The sequence below is a fragment of the Mirounga leonina genome, unplaced genomic scaffold (assembly GCF_011800145.1).
Source record: "Mirounga leonina isolate KUSES-001 unplaced genomic scaffold, KU_Mleo_1.0 Mir_53, whole genome shotgun sequence".
Lineage (NCBI taxonomy): Eukaryota > Metazoa > Chordata > Mammalia > Carnivora > Phocidae > Mirounga > Mirounga leonina.
Window position 1 is genome coordinate 84,573,896 of NW_023270807.1, and position 19,765 is coordinate 84,593,660.

General features: G+C 37.5%; 1 long non-coding RNA gene across 1 annotated transcript in view; it reads left to right on the forward strand.

Moving 5' to 3' along the window:
• The window catches only part of LOC118000781, a 141,242-nt gene that overhangs the window by 42,951 nt on the left and 78,526 nt on the right, over positions 1 to 19,765 (forward strand). The window contains exon 3 of the long non-coding RNA XR_004676556.1: positions 10,302 to 10,348. This is a non-coding gene — a long non-coding RNA (uncharacterized LOC118000781). The remainder of the gene's footprint in view (positions 1 to 10,301; positions 10,349 to 19,765) is intronic.

The window sequence follows — 19,765 nt, forward strand, 5'->3', positions numbered from 1 at the left end:
TTGCAGTTCACTTTCCGTCCTTGGTCTGAAAAAACCTGGCATACTGATTGTTGTCCGGTATGTTCTTTACCCTGATGACTAAGAATCTAATTACATTCTAAATTGTGACTGTTTCCTTAAATATTTCCAGCTGCTTTCAAAATGAACTCTATAACATCACTAGAAAAAGGCTCCTTGGCCATTTTGGGAAGCTTACAATATGATCCCAAATAGCTTTCTTTCAACGTGTGATGTTCAGAAGACCACAGAATTTTAGGGTACCTTTTCAAATTATCATTAATCATATATGGTTTTCTTATGAAAGCATTTCTTTCAAAATGACCCACATTTTGAAAAGAAGAAACACATCAGTTTAGACAAGATTTTGGGGTAGGAGAGAACTTAACTCAGAAACCTTATTTGGGAATGATGAATTTTAATATTTTCTGTCTCAGTAACAATAGTTGCTTAGTATACACTGCCAAACTAGTTGTAAACCAAAGGGGAGGGCCTATTTAAATAATAAACTTAAGTACTAAGTTTCAAGTGCCAGACGTTTGTACAGAAAATTGAAGTCAAAATTAGTTCATCAAGGGGAACCTGGGTGGCTCAGTCAGTTAAGCATCTGCCTTCAGTTCAGATCATGATCTAGGGGACCTGGGATCAAGCCCTGTGTTGGGCTCCCTGCTCAGTGGGGAGTTTGCTACTCCCTCTGCCTGCCGCTCCCCCTGCTTGTGCTCTCTCTCTCTTTCTGTCAAATAAATAAATAAAATCTTAAAAAAAATAGTTCATCAAAAAATGTTTTATACAAGCTACTATGTTATGAATATTCAGAATGTCAATTCTGACACAAATATGACTTTTGAAAGCCTTATTACTTGAAAAAATGTGCTAATTCTAAAAGACATCTGAGTTCCTAATTACTTAAATGTTATTTTAGTTGGGATTGACAAAAAATATATCTAGCCAAGTAGTATTTACTCAGCTAAAAACATGACAGCAAGATATCCTTCCTGGTATTATGCTTTTATTCATCTTTTTTCAAGTTCCATTCATTATCTGCCTCTTCTACATTTTAATATTTTACTTTAGGCATACGAAAGATTATATGTAAATATGAATAATTTATGAATCATATTTTCAAAGGAATACCTGTGAACCCATCCCTTCCTTAAGAATTAGAAAAATACCAATACATTTTTATTCTTTACTTATCCACCTCTTGTTTCTTCCCCAGAGGTGACCTCTATGCTGAATTTTTCATTAATTATTCTCTTTAAAAAATAGTTTTACTGGAACATCTGGGTGGCTCAGTTGGTTAAGCATCTGCCTTTGGTTCAGGTCATGATCTCAGGGTCCTGGGATTGAGCCCCACGTTGGGCTCTCTGCTCAGCAGGGAGTCTGCTTCTCCCTCTCCTTTTCCCTCTCCCCCTGTGTGTACTCTCTCAAATAAATAAATAAATAAATAAATAAATAAATAAATAAATAAATAAAATCTGTAAAAAAATAATTATTTTACTATGTAGCCATATGAATTGAAATGAGATATTATTTAGTTCCTTGTTTTTTGAGCTTTATAAAAATGGTTTCCTAATGTATGTATCTAGTCTTTTTCTACTTGATACTGTTTCTAAGATAATACATATTAATGTCTAGTGGTAGTTCATTCTTTTCATTGTTGTGTAATATTAACTTTGAAAATGTATCAAAATTTGTCCACTCTTTTGTAAGTGAATACTTGGATTCCCTGATTTTTTTATGTTATTGTGAAACATGCTTCCCTGAGCATTGTAGTACTCCTGATGCCCAAAGAGATTTTCTAGGTTGTGTATATTTTGGAATGGAATAGCAAATGATGAACTTTTCAAAACAGTATCAAGTTATTTTCCACTGTACAATTTTTATCTTCCTATAAGTACTGTATACAGATACCCATTGATCCATATCTTGGTTTTGTTAGTTGTCTTAATTTTTGTTAAAAATAGGTATAATATTGTTATCTTAATTTGAAGTTACTTGACTGTTGCTAGAGTTGATCATTTTTTATATGTTTATTGACCATTTGTGTTTCCCCCCTCTGTGAAATATTTGTTCATTCTTTTGCTTACTTTTCTTTAGGGTTATTATTATTATTATTTTTTTGGTAATATATTTCACTTTTCATTTAAGGACTTTATTACTTACTGATTTTTTCCTCTAGTTACTTTCTAAACAGAATACATCTAGTCTTACATTAGGTATGGGTTTTCTTGGTAGTCACAGAGTAGCTCAGATCAGATCAACATTCTAGTGATAACAATTATACACACACCCACACAATATACACATAATTTTATAAACACACAGAGATACATACACACATGTTATGTGTGTGAGTGTATATATATATATATATATATACATATGTATATATTAAAGTGTGTATATATATATAAAATAACTATCTGAAGCTACTGGAGGACAAACAAAGGTGGACAGAAACTGGAGAAGCATTGGTACTTGGAAGCAGAATAGTGCCCAGTGAGCTTTCCATATTCAATATTTGTCACCTGAGGGCAGCTCCAGTCAGCACTGTATTGAGGGTTACCATAGCAATTGGAGAGTGAGGTGAAAATCCCAGAAAGGACAGAGACACAGAAGGAGAGCCCCGAATTCTGCATGTTAACTCTGTCCAAATATCTGGTTGACTTGTGAGGTATGCATGTGTGGTAGGGAACAGCCACCTAAGATTGAAGGGATTGAACAGGGGGTTCAGCTGCTGACCAATGCAGGGCAAACAGAATTTGGAGTTTAAGTTTGTCATGATATCTTCCTGTGAAAACAAATAAGACATCAGTAATCTGCAGAGAAATGTAACGTATTCTCTACAGGATTCAGGTTGCAAAACAAAATGACTAAATATGAGGAAAACAGAAAGTGATACCCATACTAAAGAGCAAAGGTAATCAGTAGAGAATTACTCCAAGAAATTGGAATTAGCAGACAAGATTTTAAAGCAGCTATTACAACTATATAAAAACGTAAAGAAAAATATGATCACAATAAGTCAGTAGAGAAAATTTCAACAGAGAAATAGAAACTCTAAAAAAGAACCAAGTGGAAACTATAGAACTAAAAAATGCAGTATCTGAAAGGAAAGAAAAATTAGATGGGTTTAAGAGCAAATTGAGGGGCGCCTGGGTGGCTCAGTCGTTAAGCATCTGCCTTCGGCTCAGGTCATGATCCCGGGGTCCTGGGATCGAGCCCCACATTGGGCTCCCTGCTCAGCGGGAAGCCTGTTTCCCCCTCTCTCACTCCCCCTGCTTGTGTTCCCTCTCTCACTTTGTCTCTTTCTGTCAAATAAATAAAATCTTAAAAAAAAAAAAAAAGCAAATTGAAGATGGCAGAAAGAATCAATGAACTTGAAGATAGATAATAGCAATTATTCAGTCTAAATAACAAAGAGGGGAAAGATTTAAAATAAAAACAAAGACTCTGTCACTTGTAGGACAATATCAGAAGGTCTAACGTGAATATAAGTGGAGTCTGAAAGGAGATAGAAAACAATGCAGAAAAGATTTGAGGAAACCACGACCTAAAAGTTCCCCAATTTGATGACAGATATATTTGGTATTGTTACCAAATCTTGTCAGTTCTATTGCCAGAAATCTCTGTGAATCCAGCCTCTCTTTTCTGCCCTCAGGCTCTCATTCATTTGCAACAGCCTCCTATTTTGTCACCTGGAGACCTGCTTCTCCCAGTTTTAATGTATCATTCACATTGTCACTGGTTATCTATCTAAAATTAATCTTTTTCAAAATCAAAGCTGATAATGAGATTATAAATAAGATAAAATCTTAAACTTCTTAGCATGACCTTTATACTAGGACCCAATCTATTCCTCCTGTCTCAGAGCCCTCATCCATGCCCCTTACACTATGCTTCTGTTACCCTGAGTGTCTCATTATTCCCTGACAGGATAAATCCTCTCATACCTTCATGCCATCTCACAGTGGTGCCTTAGTGCCCTTACCTTTCTTTCCCTTTTCTGAGAGACTCCTATTATGTCTTCAGTAAGTCCTCTTCAGTGGCACAGTCAGGGTTAGTGGTCTGTTCTCTGTGTTTGCATGGCACATGATGAGCATTGCTGTTAGATCATATACCTGGGGAGAAAGAGACTGCACTATATACTCCTCTTCTTCTTTGTTTCTGACATACAAGGAGGCTTATTGCTGACATAAAGTAGGTGCCAAGTAAGTACCTGTTGAGTAAATAGAGTATCTGGTAGAAGTTGTTTTATATATATCAGTACATATTATGTTGGATCTGAGGAAATCTCTGATATTTGACAATTTCTCAGTATAAAAATAGCAATTTCCTATGGTTCAGCACTCACACACACAGGAGGGACTTATATCTGTTAGCAGATTAAGGCAATTGGAGTTTTATACTCTGCTTCTATTAACATTAATCAGGAAATTATGTCAAATAATACCAAGATATCATCTGACCCAACTGACTACCTTTGGGCATGTGACATATTCTTGTGTTCCAGAAGAAACTCAGAGAAATTACTTGCCCAAGGTTTGCAGAGCAATTAAGTGGAAGAGCATGCTGATAAATGTGAAAGCAAGAGTTTAAAAAGTACATATCTAGTCATTTCATTAATATATAACATTTTAAGTAAGTATGTGCTGTCTGTTCAGTGACAATAAATGACCCATATCTATTCTTCTTTTCTAACTTTATTTTTCTTAAAATATTGTTATGAAAATTTTCAGACATACAGGAAAGTTAGAAGAATTGTACAGTGAAAGCACAAATACTCACTAATTTTAATGAATAAAGCTATGAAAAATTACTATGTCCATATTGGTGTAGACCCCTGAACTAGATGTGGTAATCTATTTTAAGGGGAGTACTAATAAGTATAGGTAAAATACAAAACTAACAATAAAATCATGCTAATACTTTACAATGATATACAAATAATGGGCTGCAGTAGAGTGGATTCATTTGTAGTATTTGTTATTAGTTTCTTTATCAATTAAGAAATTTCTATAAACTCATATGAATATAGATTTTATCACTTTTTAAAATAAGTTTGGGAGCACCTGGGTGGCTCAGTCGTTAAGCGTCTGCCTTCGGCTCAGGTCATGATCCCGGGGTCCTGGGATCGAGCCCCGCATCGGGCTCCCTGCTCGGCGGGAAGCCTGCTTCTCCCTCTCCCATTCCCCCTGCTTGTGTTCCCTCTCTCGCTGTGTCTCTCTCTGTCAAATAAATAAAATCTTAAAAAAAAAAATAAATAAATAAATAAATAAATAAAATCTTTAAAAAAAATAAATAAATAAAATAAATAAAATAAGTTTGGATTTGAATTCAAAATATGAGCAAGTTTTTAGCTACATATGTTCTAAATTGGTGCTGGACACTGGATTTGGTGCCTTAGTTTTATGTGGGATACAGATCAAGTCAACTCTATGCCTGTCCACCTTTAAAGTCAACAATTTCCCAGCTCAGTAATCCTGGCTGATTCATATTCATGTAATGACCAAGTCCATAACTGCACAATGACTTATTGGGTCTCCATTTCTATTTCCTTTTGGCCTATAATCATTTCCCAAGTATCTATTGAACTCCTACTATATATTGAGCACCATACTAGGGTTATAGAAGCAAATTAAATAGATAAAGACCCAATATTCATGGTACTTAGCATTTAGGAAGGTAAGCAGACTTGAAACAATTTTTATAAGTTACTAAACAAAGAATTTGTTACAATTGTGATAAATCCCATCAGCTGTCATTAGCAGTCAACATGGGTCAGTGGAAATATAAGCACATCCTAAGGATAGGGTTAAAGTCTGTTCCTGTAACCCTCTCACCCATATGTTGAATCTCTAACACATGAGATTCTGATTCTGAGCTGGCAATTAAAAGGCAATAATAAAACTTCTCTGACTTTTTTTTAGTTTAGAGAAAAATGCAGAGTTTTGGCGAACAAAACTCTTTTTAAGAATTTGTCAAACAAAAGTGTAAAGTAGAAATTGACCAACATTTCTATCTATGCACAGGTCAGTAATGGTCCTAAAACTCCCTTCTGGTGCATTTCCTTCACCCATCTCAGGACAGATAGCTTAACCACATCCCCTCTTGCAGGTGAGCGTCATGAGGTCTCCTTAGCCCTCATACCTGTGTCCTTGCATAAGCTTTTGAAAACTGTCCAGCTCAGTCTGAGCAATGAGAGGTGGCCAGGGAGTGTACCTCCTGGGGGGGGTGGTGGGGACTGAGGTAAACAGAGCTATAAAACAGGATGGGGTTGTCTTAAATTTCATCACTTCAGGTGGATCTCACTTCTAATTGTAGCTTCCTTCCTTCTGGAGACTCAACTCTTGGATAGTTTGTAGTGGGGAGATCAGAAGTCTTGGGAGGTTGGAGGCTGTTTTTTTCCAGGCACTTGTGGAGTTTTGTGTCACCGCCTCCCAGAATCCTGAATACTTATGGCTCTGTAAGTCCGCAGTTAAGATATCAGGTCACTGGATCAGAAACCACCAGTAAGTGTTGGTAGGAGACACTCTATACTCTCTTTAGTAATCTACGAGCCAATAATTATGGGTTGAATTGTGTTCCCCAAAAAAGATATGTTGAAGTCCCAATCTCTGGAACCTGTGAATATGAGTTTATTTGGAAAAAGGGTCTTTACAGGTAAAATCAAGTTAAGATGAAGTCCCACTGGATTGGTGTGGGCCCTAATCTAATGACTGGTAACTGGTATCTGTATAAGAAGAGGGACGTTTGGACACAGACACACACGGGAGAGAAGGCCACGTAAAGGCAGAGGCAAAGATTGGAATGATGCATCTACAAGCCAAAGAACACGAAGGATTGCCAGCAATCACCAGAAGTTAGAAGAAGCTAGGAACGATTCCTTCCCCAAAGCCTTCAAAGAGAGCATGGTTCTGCCAACACCTTAATTTTGGACTTCTAGCCTCCAGAACTTTGAGAGAATAAATTTCTGTTGTGTTAACTTACCCAGTTTGTTACAGCAGTCCTAGGAAACTAATACACCAAAGAGTAGACAAAGAATCATCCGACTCTTAAGATAAAGACCAGAAACCTTTCTGTCTTTCCACATCCCTCCAGATCTAAGCAGGAGCTCTATCCCAGCCTCTGGAGCAGCTAGTAGTTTAATCTTCTACTACAGTCCCTCCTGTGCAAATGCTCCAGAACAAATCAGGCATCTCTCCTGGGACCTGGGCAGGCAGGGTCCAAGGGTTTCATCCATCCTACTCCGAGTGTATCCATAGATCTCCTGAGGTGATGTCTGCTCCAGGAGCTACCAGGTCCAGGTTGTCACCCATCCTAGGCCTGTACTCCAGCCAACCACAGACCAGGAAGCAGTTCCTGACCTCAGAGAGCCTGCTATGCACCTCCAGCTCTTCTAGCTTGTCCCCTGCAGCCAGACCATTATATTATTTCCTAGAATGTAAGTTACAGACCAGAAAGGAAAAAAGTATTTTAGAGTAGTGTAGTGTTGCACGCACACACACACACACACATAGGTGGACATGTATATGTATATTTTACTTCCTGTTCAAATACTATTACTGACTCCCCTATTCCTTGGTGAATAAAATCTAAAACAAGCTCTTAGCCTGGCATTCAAGATTAGCTGCTGTAGTGCCTGAGGACTCCCTTTATGTAATCTGTAACCTAGCTGAGCTCTCGTACTGAACCACTTCCCATCTTTCAAAACCCAGATCAAATATTAACTCCCACAAGAAGGTAATCTTTCCTCATTTCCACAACTTATTTTGAGCGACTATAATACTTTGTTTTTTCCATTCTAATCATGTTACTCATTGTATTGTATGTTTTTGTACACTTGTCTGGCCCCCTTTGCCTGGCAGGAAGAAAGCTTGTTGCTATTAAAAGTGAAATTGATAGCACAATCGATTGTGGAAAGTGAAAGCCCAGCAATCTTGGAATGTTTTCATATGTAGGAGGGTCTTCAGTGGTGCTGTAGCGAACACTTACTGAGGACTTATTCTGTGCCAGGCAATGAGCTAAGCATGCTACATAAATTATTTTAGGTTTTTCCACTAATGCATGCCAATTTCCTTATTTATCTTTGTGTCCAGCGTAGCACATGGCACGGTTGTAGATACCCAATAAGTGCTTGCTGAAAGGTAAATCTAGAGGGCAGATGCATGTACAACATGAGACCTTCTGAGCCTTTTCTCTTGATCTCAATAGATATGTCATCTTTATGAAAATCATGGCTGAGTTGATCCATTAGGGAAACTACTCTAACATAACTCTCTATCTTGGAGTATATTGTAAACTAAAGAGGATTATGAATGATGCTGTGATAATGAAGCAAAGTTCTGAATCATAATCCTAAAGTGCTTCCTCTTGTAGTGTCCCTATATCTATATGGGACACAAATGTAAAATAAACTCTGGGTTATTTTAAACCATGGTCCTTGTGATACATGCAGAAATACATACTGAGAGCCATATTCAAAATGCAGAGTATGAACTGTTTTATATGTTTAATCCCACCATTTTATGTATGGCTTTCTGGAAAACTAATATATGCAACTCTAAACTAAAGCTGTGAAGTTTGTCCATGAGAAGTGAAATTGTATGTTGTGAGCATTGGTATAAAGAACTGAGCAGGTATGCTTTTCAATAACCTTTTCTTTCCTATCACGTCTCAGCATCACGAACATGGCCACTGGTGACTGTGTAGAGCTTAACACAACTCACAAAAGACCCTAAAAACCCAGCCGCCTTGTGGACTTGGCATCAAATTCAGACGACTTTGAAAAGCAGTTCCAATCTTCTGGTTTTTTTTTTTTTTTTCTTTCTTACTTTGTATTTCTTTCCTTAAGAAAGCTGGGTCTGACCTATTTTTAGGATTTGGCCCATGGAATTGAACTTGGTGGTTTTAGTTTCACTGTTGTTGTTTTTCTTCTTTTAGGTAAAAAAGTAAAACATAGGAGTCCTGGCTGCCATGACTAGGAAAGCACTGGGCTTTCTTCCTTTAATTATACACTTACAGGCACACTAGGCTAGATGCGTGCTTTATGTTTCTGGGAAACTGCAGGTTCATAGTTCCCCTAAATCCTTCTAACCTTGCTCTTTAAATAACTCAGTGACTTCTAATGGCCCTTAAAAGAATGACATCATCAAAACACCAAAAATTAATCTACTTGAATATTAGTTCCCATTTTGTTTGTGGGTATTTTTTTACCATTAAGAATTCTCTTCCCCCGTTCCTCGCCCCTGGTATTATTCTCCATCCTATCCTTTGTCTATAGCCCTCTCTCTTTAGCTGAAGAAGGTTGACATAAACTCCTTTATCACTCCAAGATCTTAGTGCAAGCTAGAGGGAAATCACTGGGCATTGAGATTCTTCCATCAGAACAAGATGGCCCTCATGCCCTTTCCAGATTCTCTTGACCTTCTTGTGAATTCTTGTTAGAGTGAGTATTAGTGGCAATAAATAAAACATAATTTGTTGTCAAGTGCTTCTATTACTAGAGTTACTGAATGTTAGATGTGTAGCCTTAAAGTTTTCAAGTCTGGCAAGGTTTGAATGCTCCTATATGTTCCATTGCTTTGGACAGATAGAGGATTTCAGTGCTGGAAATCAGGATTACAAGTATAAGGAAAACATGATAGGCAATTAAACTGTTTAATCATCAAAACTCTAGAAATTAGGGCAGGTTGACCATCTCAATAGATGGAAGGAGCACAAACTGAGTGCCAAAAAATTGCTACCATCACTTTTGTTCCAGAGTTTGTTTTAGAGTTTCAGTAGCACCCACTGAACTTTTCCCCTGACTATCTTAACACATCTATTTCGTATTTGAGAGTCTGGCCAGGATTAGAAACAGAGGTGTGAAAGAATTACAAGAGTGGCTGTTTTCACAGTACTTTTGGCTAGAAGTAAAATAAGCAGGAAATTCTAAAATGTCTTGAGAAAATTTGTCCTCCAGAAAATTCTAGCTTGAATTTTTTTTTTTAAATATGGGATTCAGACATTTAGGTTAATATTAAAATAAGAACGGTACTTATATGGATGGCAATAGTAATGGCAACTAATTTAATGTCTTAATGTCTATATGATACTTTCTAAGTATCTTTCTTATGCTTTTTCCTCCTCTGGTGGCTATAAACACCTTATCAGGCACAAGAATTTGGTGGTGTTACTTCCATTTTACAAATGAGACTGCTGAAACACGATGTTCATAGCAAAGTTTATTTTGTTGCTTTGCCTAGCATTACCTTTGACCTCATAAGCGCTCACAAATACTTTTAAATTTCTCCCTCAAGATTATTCTGAAACACAGAAGTGCTGAGGTATGTTTCCAGTACCAACTGTGAGTACAAATGCAACTCCTCACTTTATTAATAATCTGAAAAAGATATATTAAATGCTTACCTATGAATGTTGCTGTTGCTCATTTTGTGCTCTCTAGAAGCAAAATATTCAGTAAGTTCAGCTATTTCTGACTTTATAAGAAATATAATGTTGATTTGAAAGTATAGAAGCAATCAGACAAATCCAAATTCCTAGAAAAGTGATTAGGATTAATGTGAAGAAGGATTTGGATTCCAGCATTTAGAGTGTTGTGGATGACTATAGCTGTAGCAAATAAGAATAAACAAAAATGAATATGTTATTATTCAGAGTTTAACTGAATAGAACTCATTAGCTTAAAACCTGGCTTGTAAGAGCTCTCTTGCATGTGTAATGTGATAAAGTTTCAAAGACATTAGAACTAAGTGGTTGTGGTAAAATGATGCTTGAATCAATTTAACAGTGCTTTCTGGATATTTAAAGATCATCCTTTACAAATATATGCATATGCCACATACCTTTTATTTATTCACTTACTTGTTCATAAAGCATATGTATACAAAATCCACATGAAAATGCAGGTGTTTATATGGAACTTTTTCTGTGTTGTAATAAACATGAATGTGCTTCTGAACATCTGATGATTGTTGTTATGCTTGTTGGAAGTTAGAATTTGGAAAGAACATATAAGTACAGAGGATGTAGAACATACAGATATAGAGGACATAGAACATATAGGTAGGTAGAGAGGACGTAGAACATATAGGTGTAGAGAATGTAGTTCAAGACCTCATAACTTAAGAAATAATGTTTCTACTCTTCAGCTATAGCAATATACAAAGGTTATATAAAGCAGTATACAAAGGTATATATATATATGTGTGTGTGTATACACACACTTTATTTTGAGGCTAGATAAGGAAATTGTTAAATTCAATATAGCAAGCCTGATACAGAGAGGTATGATTACAACATTCAGTTTTCAGGATCTATACATGAAAATTACAGAGAAATAGATTTCAACTTAATAGAAGAAAGAACCTTCCAGTGAAAATAATTGTTGGAAGTTTGATTAGACTGCCTCAGGAGGTAGTAAATTTTCTTCCAATGGAGATGATCAAACAGACATTGTGGTGGGGCTTCTAGCATTGTATTAGGTTTGACTAGATTATTTTGGAAGTCCCCATGATTCACTGCTAATGGAGGATATTGGCTCAAGAGAGAATCTCAGAATTTTACCTTTGGAAACTTCAAAAATCATCTACTTTCACTCCTTTACTTTTCAGAAGAGGAAACTGAGCCCCAAGGAAAGAAATAGCTAATATGTTTTAGGGGGTTTGTTTGACATGAGTCTATTCTTTTGACTTTATTTAGAATCTAGTAAAATGTAACTGTTCTCAGTGAGCTATATGCCTGTGCTGTGTCAGGAAAACTGGACACCTGCTGAAGGCAGGAAGTCTTTTATCTCAGGTTAATAATCTGACAGGTATAACTCACAAAGAACAAGTTTTGTACATGAATAATTGAGAGTAATAATTTTAAACTTCCATTTATTTTTTAAAAATTGGTATACTTCTTGGGGTACCTGGGTGGCTCAGTCGTTAAGCATCTGCCTTCGGCTCAGGTCATGATCCCAGGGTCCTGGGATGGAGCCCCGCATTGGGCTCCCTGCTCGGTGGGGGGCCTGCTTCTTCCCCTCCCACTCTCCCTGCTTGTGTTCCCTCTCTTGCTGTGTCTCCATCTGTCAAATAAATAAAATCTTAAAAAAAAAATTGGTATACTTCTTTAGCCACTGGGATGGGTCTCATAGGCTTTCTAATGTAAGGATCTTCTAGAAAGAGTAAAGGGGGAAGATCAGGATTAGTTTGCAAATGAGAGGTAAGTGCTAAGAGTTCTAAATTCACTTCCCTGTGTTATCAGCTATTCCTTGTGGGATATGAGGCAAGATAAGCAAGGCAGATATCAGTTTCTAAGTACAGGGAGAGCCATTCTGGTTGGCAAAGACTAAGTAGTCCCATGATGACTGATAATGAGCCCTTTCTGTGAGCATTCTGAATGCCACGCCCCCCATCCTTCCACTACCTTCCTTGACTGCTCCACCCCTGCACAGACCACAGGCTTCCTGACATTGGAGCAGCTGAAAGGTTAACATCTCTTCCTTAGTTGATTGGATACTGAAAATTAATTTCCAGCTAAAATGATGTGCTGTTTGTTCAACAAACTTACTTCAGGCCACCCAAGGCAATCTCCAGAATTTCTTGTCCTGTGAGTCAGGTTATTTGTTAATGACCATAAAATAGAGGGAAATTATGAAGGTGTTATTGTTAAGTCTTCAAACCATCTCATTGTATTTAAAAGTATTTTCAGAGCATTCTTTAGATTAGCTCGTAATTAGGTTACTCAGATAATGAAGGAGTTTTTTGTTTGTTTTTAATGTTTGGGTTGGTTGAAAGGATTAGATGAAATTAAAGACATTTTTTTTTCTCTTAGAACCTTGGGTCTTCCGTGTATGAGGCACTGAAATGATAAAACAGCTACCATTTCTGGAGTGCTTACTATGTGCCAAGTGCTGCTATATCCTTTATCATCTCATTTAATTCTTATAATAACCCTATGAGATATGTCCTTTTTTCATTCCCGTTTTATAACTGAGGAGACTAGAGGTTTAGAGCAGTGACCTATAAATCATCTGCTCATAAGCCGTAGAACTACAGATGTAAACCTTGATCTACCTAGTGCCATTGGGAGTTGTAAACAATCAGAGCCTGGGCTCCAATTCAGTCTGCCAGGAACATTTGAGCCTGGGTTCCTTCACAGGACTGTTCCCAGGATCCTCAGCCTATAAAAGCCTTGGTCCAAGGGACTCCAGGGTTGGAGTCTAGTTCAGCAGTCATTGAGTTATGTAATACCTGTCTAGAAACCTTAAGGCTGAAGAGTTCAGGAGCCACAGAGCCGGGTGGTACCTGTATAGATGTGGGGAGTGGGGAGACCTCTTCAACTCAGAATATCTGGTTAATTCCTTCATCGGTTAATAATAGCTGGTCCTACCTCACCTTCCTCATTATCATATCCCTCGGTTCCCACTCCATCATTCTGTTTCTGTCTCACCTACCTTCACCTACATCTTACATCCAAGATCTTTCTTGATCACCATAGGTATATATGTGACAATATAAAAAAACCACGGATTGAATTATGAAGGGATTGGAGGCTCCATATATTCTGCTTTTCTTCCTTCACAGAATTATCTCAGTGCTTTGGACATAATAGACATTCAAAAAGTATGTGTGGATGGATGTATTTTATAGTTTTAAGAGGAAATATGTCATGGGTTGGTCGTGATATTCAGAGAAGTCTTTGGAAGATTCTTCTGATTGATAAAGAAAGATTCAGAAGTACTATCAGATTTATTACCTATACTTATTGGATTCATTGGGAGTAAAAAGGGGAGAGTTTAAGCTTAAATTTGATTTGAAGAATGAAGAAAAGTTCTTAGTCACTAAACAGGTGCATTGCAAGTCATTTCAACTTCTATTTAAGAACTTGTTCCCTAGTTCTCGGAAGCCTTAAATTACTTTTGCCATGCTGTGGTAGTCATTGAGTAAAACAGATTTCTTTTTTTTTTTTTTAAAGATTTTATTTATTTATTTGAGAGAGAGAATGAGATAGAGAGCATGAGACGGGGGAGGGCCAGAGGGAGAAGCAGACTCCCTGCCGAGCAGGGAGCCCGATGCGGGATTCCATCCAGGGACTCCAGGATCATGACCTGAGCTGAAGGCAGTCGCTTAACCAACTGAGCCACCCAGGCGCCCCGAGTAAAATAGATTTCTTGATGCTGTGCAATAGGTATATTTTACATGCCCTCCTGCCAGATATCTGGAGGAAATGCCTTTGATAAGACTACGTGCCAGTTACCTCTGGGGAGCACCATTTCTAACAATACTTTACCTGAGCTAAGTAACAGTGATTACTGTAATAAACTCCCAAATTTCAGTGGCTTAACATCTGATACAGAGTGGACCAGCGAGCAGCCTATCTTGTGGTCATTCAAAAATCCAGGCTTCCTCCACCATCTTAGGACCTCAGAGTCTTCTAATGGCTTCTCCACAGCCAGCCAGAGGATCACATGGGAGTTTCTTAATGCTTCAGCCTGAATTATAGGATCAATTCAGGCAAGAGGACCCAGTCATGCAGCCATGGCCCCAAGAGCAAGGGGAATGGCAATGTCATCTAACTGTGTGCTTGGGAGGGAGAAGAGTTTTGGGAACACAGAGCAGTAGTACCACAAGGTGGTCTGTTGTTTCAATAATAGTTAGCTTTAACAGTGCTTTCCTTATAGCATTGGGACTTCAGAATCAGAAAAAGAGAAGTAGCTTCTTAAATAATTCTTTGCTTTGGGTTCTCTCTACTTTCTTCCACCTTTGTTATAAATGAGTTTTCCTTCAAATTTTGAAAAGTGAATCAAATAAATCTAGAGATGTAATGAACTCTCAACAAGGAAACATGCCATGTGGTTCTTGCCAAGAAGTTAACAGAATATAGGAATCCTGGTGCCAAAAATCAGATAAAATCTCAAGTTATACACATTGAAAAATTAAGAAAATGGCATTGTTATTGAGTCTGTTCATACTGTATCTTTTCAACTTAATTTTAAAGAAGGTAGAAGGCTTGCTATTGCTTTCTTCTACAGAGTATTTTTTTTTAAAGGAAATATGCTTTTAAGAAGAAACAATGCTCTGAGCAACCTACCAAATGGGAGAAAAAACAATGAATCATGGATCACTACATCAAAAACTATGATGTATTTTATGGTGACTAACATAACATAATAAAATAAAATAAAATTTAAAAAAAACCTTGAAAAAAATAAAGTGAACTCCTCAAAAACACCAAAAAAACAAAACAAAACAAAAACAAACAAAAACCATATATCTGATAAGGAGTTAATATTCAAAATACATAAAGAATTCATACAACTCAAGAACAAAAAAACTTAAAAACCAAGAACCAAGCAGTTAGCAAGTGGGTAGAGGGTCTGAATATTTTTCCAAAGAAGACGTACAGATGGCCAACAGGTACACGGAAAGGTGCTCAACATCTCTAATCATCAGGAAAATGCAAATCAAAACCACAATGAGATGTCAGCTTATACCTGTCAGAGTGATTATTATCAAAAAGATAAGAAATAACAAGTGTTGGCAAAGATGTAGAGAAAAGGGAAACTTGTGTACTGATGGTGGAATATAAGTTGGTACAGCCACTCTGGAAAAGGGTATGGAGGTTCCTCAAAAAACAGAACTACCATGTGATTTAGCAATTCTACTTCTGGATATTTATCAGAAGGAAATAAAAATAGTAACTTGAAGAGACATATGTGCATCCCATGTTCATTGCAGCATTATTTACAATAGTCAAGAAAGACATGGTAGCAACCTAAGTGTCTTATCAATGGATGAATGGATAAAAATGTGGTATATATATATGTGTGTATATATATGTATATGTGCGTATATATATGTGTGTGTATATATATGTATATGTGCATATATATGCAGTGTTATTATAGAGCCATATAAAAGGATGAAATCTTACCATTTGTGACAACATGGATGGACCTTGAGGGCATTATACTAAGTGAAATAAGTCAGACAGTGAAAGACAAATACTACATGCTCTTAATTCTGTGTGGAATCTGAAGAGAAAACAAACCAAAATAAAACAAACTCAAACACAAAGATATAGAAAACAGATTGGTGATTGCCAGAGGTGGGGGAAGGAGGGGGTAGGTGAAATGGGTGGAGGTGGTCAAAAGGTACAACCTTCCTGTTATAAATAAGTCCTGGGGATGTAAAGTACAGCATGATGACTATAGTTAATAATACTGTATTATATATTTAAAAGTTGCTAAGAGAGTAAATCTGAAAAGTTCTCCTCACAAGAAAAAGCATTTGTGATTGTGTATAGTGATGGATGTTATCTAGATTTACTGCAGCAATCATTTTGCAACGTGTACAAATATCAAATCATTATGTTGTACAACTGAAACTAATATAATGTTATACGTCAATTTTATCTGGATAAAAAAAGGGGGGAAAAACAGAAGAAAATATGCTTTGCTTTACTCTATAGGCATATCTATATAGTGTTTTGGTAACAAGGGTCCTTATCCTAGCAAGCATCTGAAACAAGTCTGGTAATGAAAAATACTTCATTTGGTATGTCTTCTGGAATGAAAATTATTTCAGAGATATCCAAATGGGAAATTTTGACTGTAGAGACCATGATGCAGTTAGAGCAGTAAAACAGTACTGTACCTAGCAACTAGCTCATTTCCTGGCAGTTACTAAGCTGACCACATTTATTCATTCAACTCACTTGTTAGACACTGTGTCCCAGGCACTGTTTCAAGTGCTGGAGACTCAGAAATGAGCAAAGTGGGAAAACATCCCCGTGTTCATGGAACTTAACGTTGAATATAAGCTCTGAAAAAATGTTATGTGACAATAAATGTTGTAGAGGACAGCTGAGAAGAGGAGATAGGAGGATGTGGAGGGTAGAACTTTTAACTACAGTATTCAGGGAAGGTCTCACTGAGTGAAGACTTAAAGGAGGTGAGGTAGTAAGCCATGTTTCTATCTTAGATACAAAGGGTATTCCTGGAATTGGTAACAGCAAGTGCAAAGGTCCTGAGGTGGGAGTGCACCTGGTTTATTCTAGGTTATTGTGGTGGAAACAGAGCCAGAGAAGGGTAATGTAGTAGGAGATGAGGTCAGAGAGGAAACTTGGATGTTGAAGGGGGCATGATAGGGAAGCTCTTGGAGGTCATAATAAGGATTTTCCTTATGTTCACATTGAGTGGCATAGGAGCCAATTCAAGATTTTGAGCAGAGCAGTGACATGACCCAAAATTTTTTAAAAGATCATTCTGTCAGCTGGGTTGAAAATATAGTGAGTGAAAGGACAAGGGGGAAGAAGGAAGACCAGTTAGGTGTTTGTTGCAGTAAGCCTAAAGAAAGCGATGGTGGTATGGATCAGGCTAGTAGCAGCAAAAGTAGTAAATGCTGGTCAGATTCTGTACATATTTAGAAAACAGAGTCAACAGGGCTTTCTGATGGATTCAACATGGTGTAGGGGGCAGTGAAAGAAAGGATCCAAGGAAGGCTCTAGGATTTATTGGCCTGAGCCAGTGGATGGATGGAATAGCCATTTGCTGAGGTGGAGAAGATTGGGGTAGAGTGGGGAGGAGCTCAGTTTATACCAGTTACATTTGTGATATCTGTTAGATGTCCCACTGTGGGTGTCAAGTATGTAGCTGGATATTTAAGTCTGGAGGTCCAATGAGAGGTCAGGAAATATAAATCTGTGAGAGCTTAGCAAAGAGAAGATATTCAAGCCATGTCCCTGGATGAGATTACCTAGAGAGTAAGTAAGCACAGAGTGGAGTACCAAGGACTGACTGAATCCTGGGGAAGTTCTTATTGGGAGAGGTGATGGAACCAGGAAAAGAGACTGAGAAGAAGTGGACAGTTAGGCAGAAGGAAAACCAGAAGAGTAGCCCTGACTTAGATGTCAAGTAAGAAAAGTGTTTCCAGAAAGAGGCAGTGATTGAGGATATTAAATGTTGAAAACTGACCAATTAGGATCAAGGAATGACTATTAGGTTTAGCATTGTGGAGGTTCTTGATGCCTTGACCCAAGCAGCTTCTTGGAGTGGTGGGGGGGGTGGGGTGCTCTTTGAAGTGACATCGACAATGAGAAGAGTGGATTGGAGGCAGTAAGAATAGACAACACTTGAGGGAATTTTGGCACAGAGGGAAGAGAAATAAGGTAGTACCTGGAGAGGTAAGAGGTATTAAGAGAAGGTTTTGAAAAATGAGAGGACTAGCATGTTTGGTTTTGAATAATAGTGAGTAAAATGGAGGAAAATGAGCAATGAAAGAGAGAGAAGGGAGATTTGACCAAGAGGGGTTGGGAGCTGGGCACAAGTGGAGGGGTTGGCATTATCCAGAGTCATAGACAGCCCACAGACTGATGGCAGAGAATATAGGAGGGATCAAGGTTTAAGAAGAAAAATGGAGAAAGTATGAAAGAGCTCTTTAAAAAAAAAAACGAAAGAAAATATGATGGCTTGATTCCATCATGGTCCAAAGATTGTTGGAGTCAGAAATCTTGAAAGAGTAAGGTGAAAATAAAAGATGGTGAATAACTGTCTTATAAATGAATGGCAATTAATCTGTTTCCAACTGAGTTGTGAGGCAGAAGGGTATTGAACATTTCCCTGAGATTTGAAAGTCTCATGAGACATTTTTGGGAACTGTAGGCTTGTGCATTTACTGGAGCCATGTATACTTATCTGGGAAGGCCAGATTAACGTTGACATAGACTTCCCCACAGTATGTGGCAAGACTAAATGAATGGTCTTGGCCAGTAGATTTTGCATTTAAAATGTGAGCCAGTGAAGAGAGTGGGACGAGTTGGATAAAATACAGCCCCCAGAGAGGGCTGGAGCAAGAGACCTGTGCGTTATGCCTTCCAGACCTGAAACGGGAAGTCGGGCTTTAATAGCCTTGACCTACAAAATTAATATCCTCCAAAGAAAATTCACCTGTTGCCAAATCTAATGCCAGGGTTTGGATGCTCACGGTTCCTTCAAGTCTCTTGTTTGTTTTCATTTCTTTCTCTTTCCTTGTTCTTTTTCTCTTTCTTCTTGCCAGAGTTTTCTGACCTTTTAGGCATGAATACTAAAGGGCTTGCCAACTATCTTCTTGATGAATTGTGTAATGAGAAGGCCATAATGAGAGGGGGAGGGGAGTGGTTAACGCTTTGGTTTAAAATGCATTTCTCCTAGCTATGGATTTCCCTAAATTCTTTGTGTACATATAAATACACTGTTTATGTCTTGCAATTTGGTCCACTTATTTTGAAATCCAACTCTTCAGAACATTCCTTTTTAGTTAGGTAAGGTTGACAAACAACAGTTGTGTCAGAAGTTCTATTGACCTAGGTGCCAAGGACTTCTTATTTTTTTTTCATATACCTTCATTTTTAGAATTAGATACCCAAAAGCTGCTCCACTTGATCTATCATACAGTCAGATGTCAGTATTTAGCAAATGCTGTTGCCACTAATGGTTTTTACACTTGCGTTGTTTCCCAAAGTCTACTTTTAAACCTTGTGAATTAAAGTTTCCATTCAGTATCACCAACAAAGGCAAGAAACAACGATGCAGTTTTCTTATAAAGAGGGTATAAAAATATTCACTACCATACACTGTTTTTGGCGTTGGCTGGCGTTACGAGGAAAAGGATTTAAAGATCACTCTTAAGATTTGGCCAAAAAAAATATGAAGGGATTTCGATATAGGAGTGTTGAGATATATTCCATTTAATTTTTATTAGATAAATTTTAAGATGAGCTGTTTTCTTGTTTTTTTTTT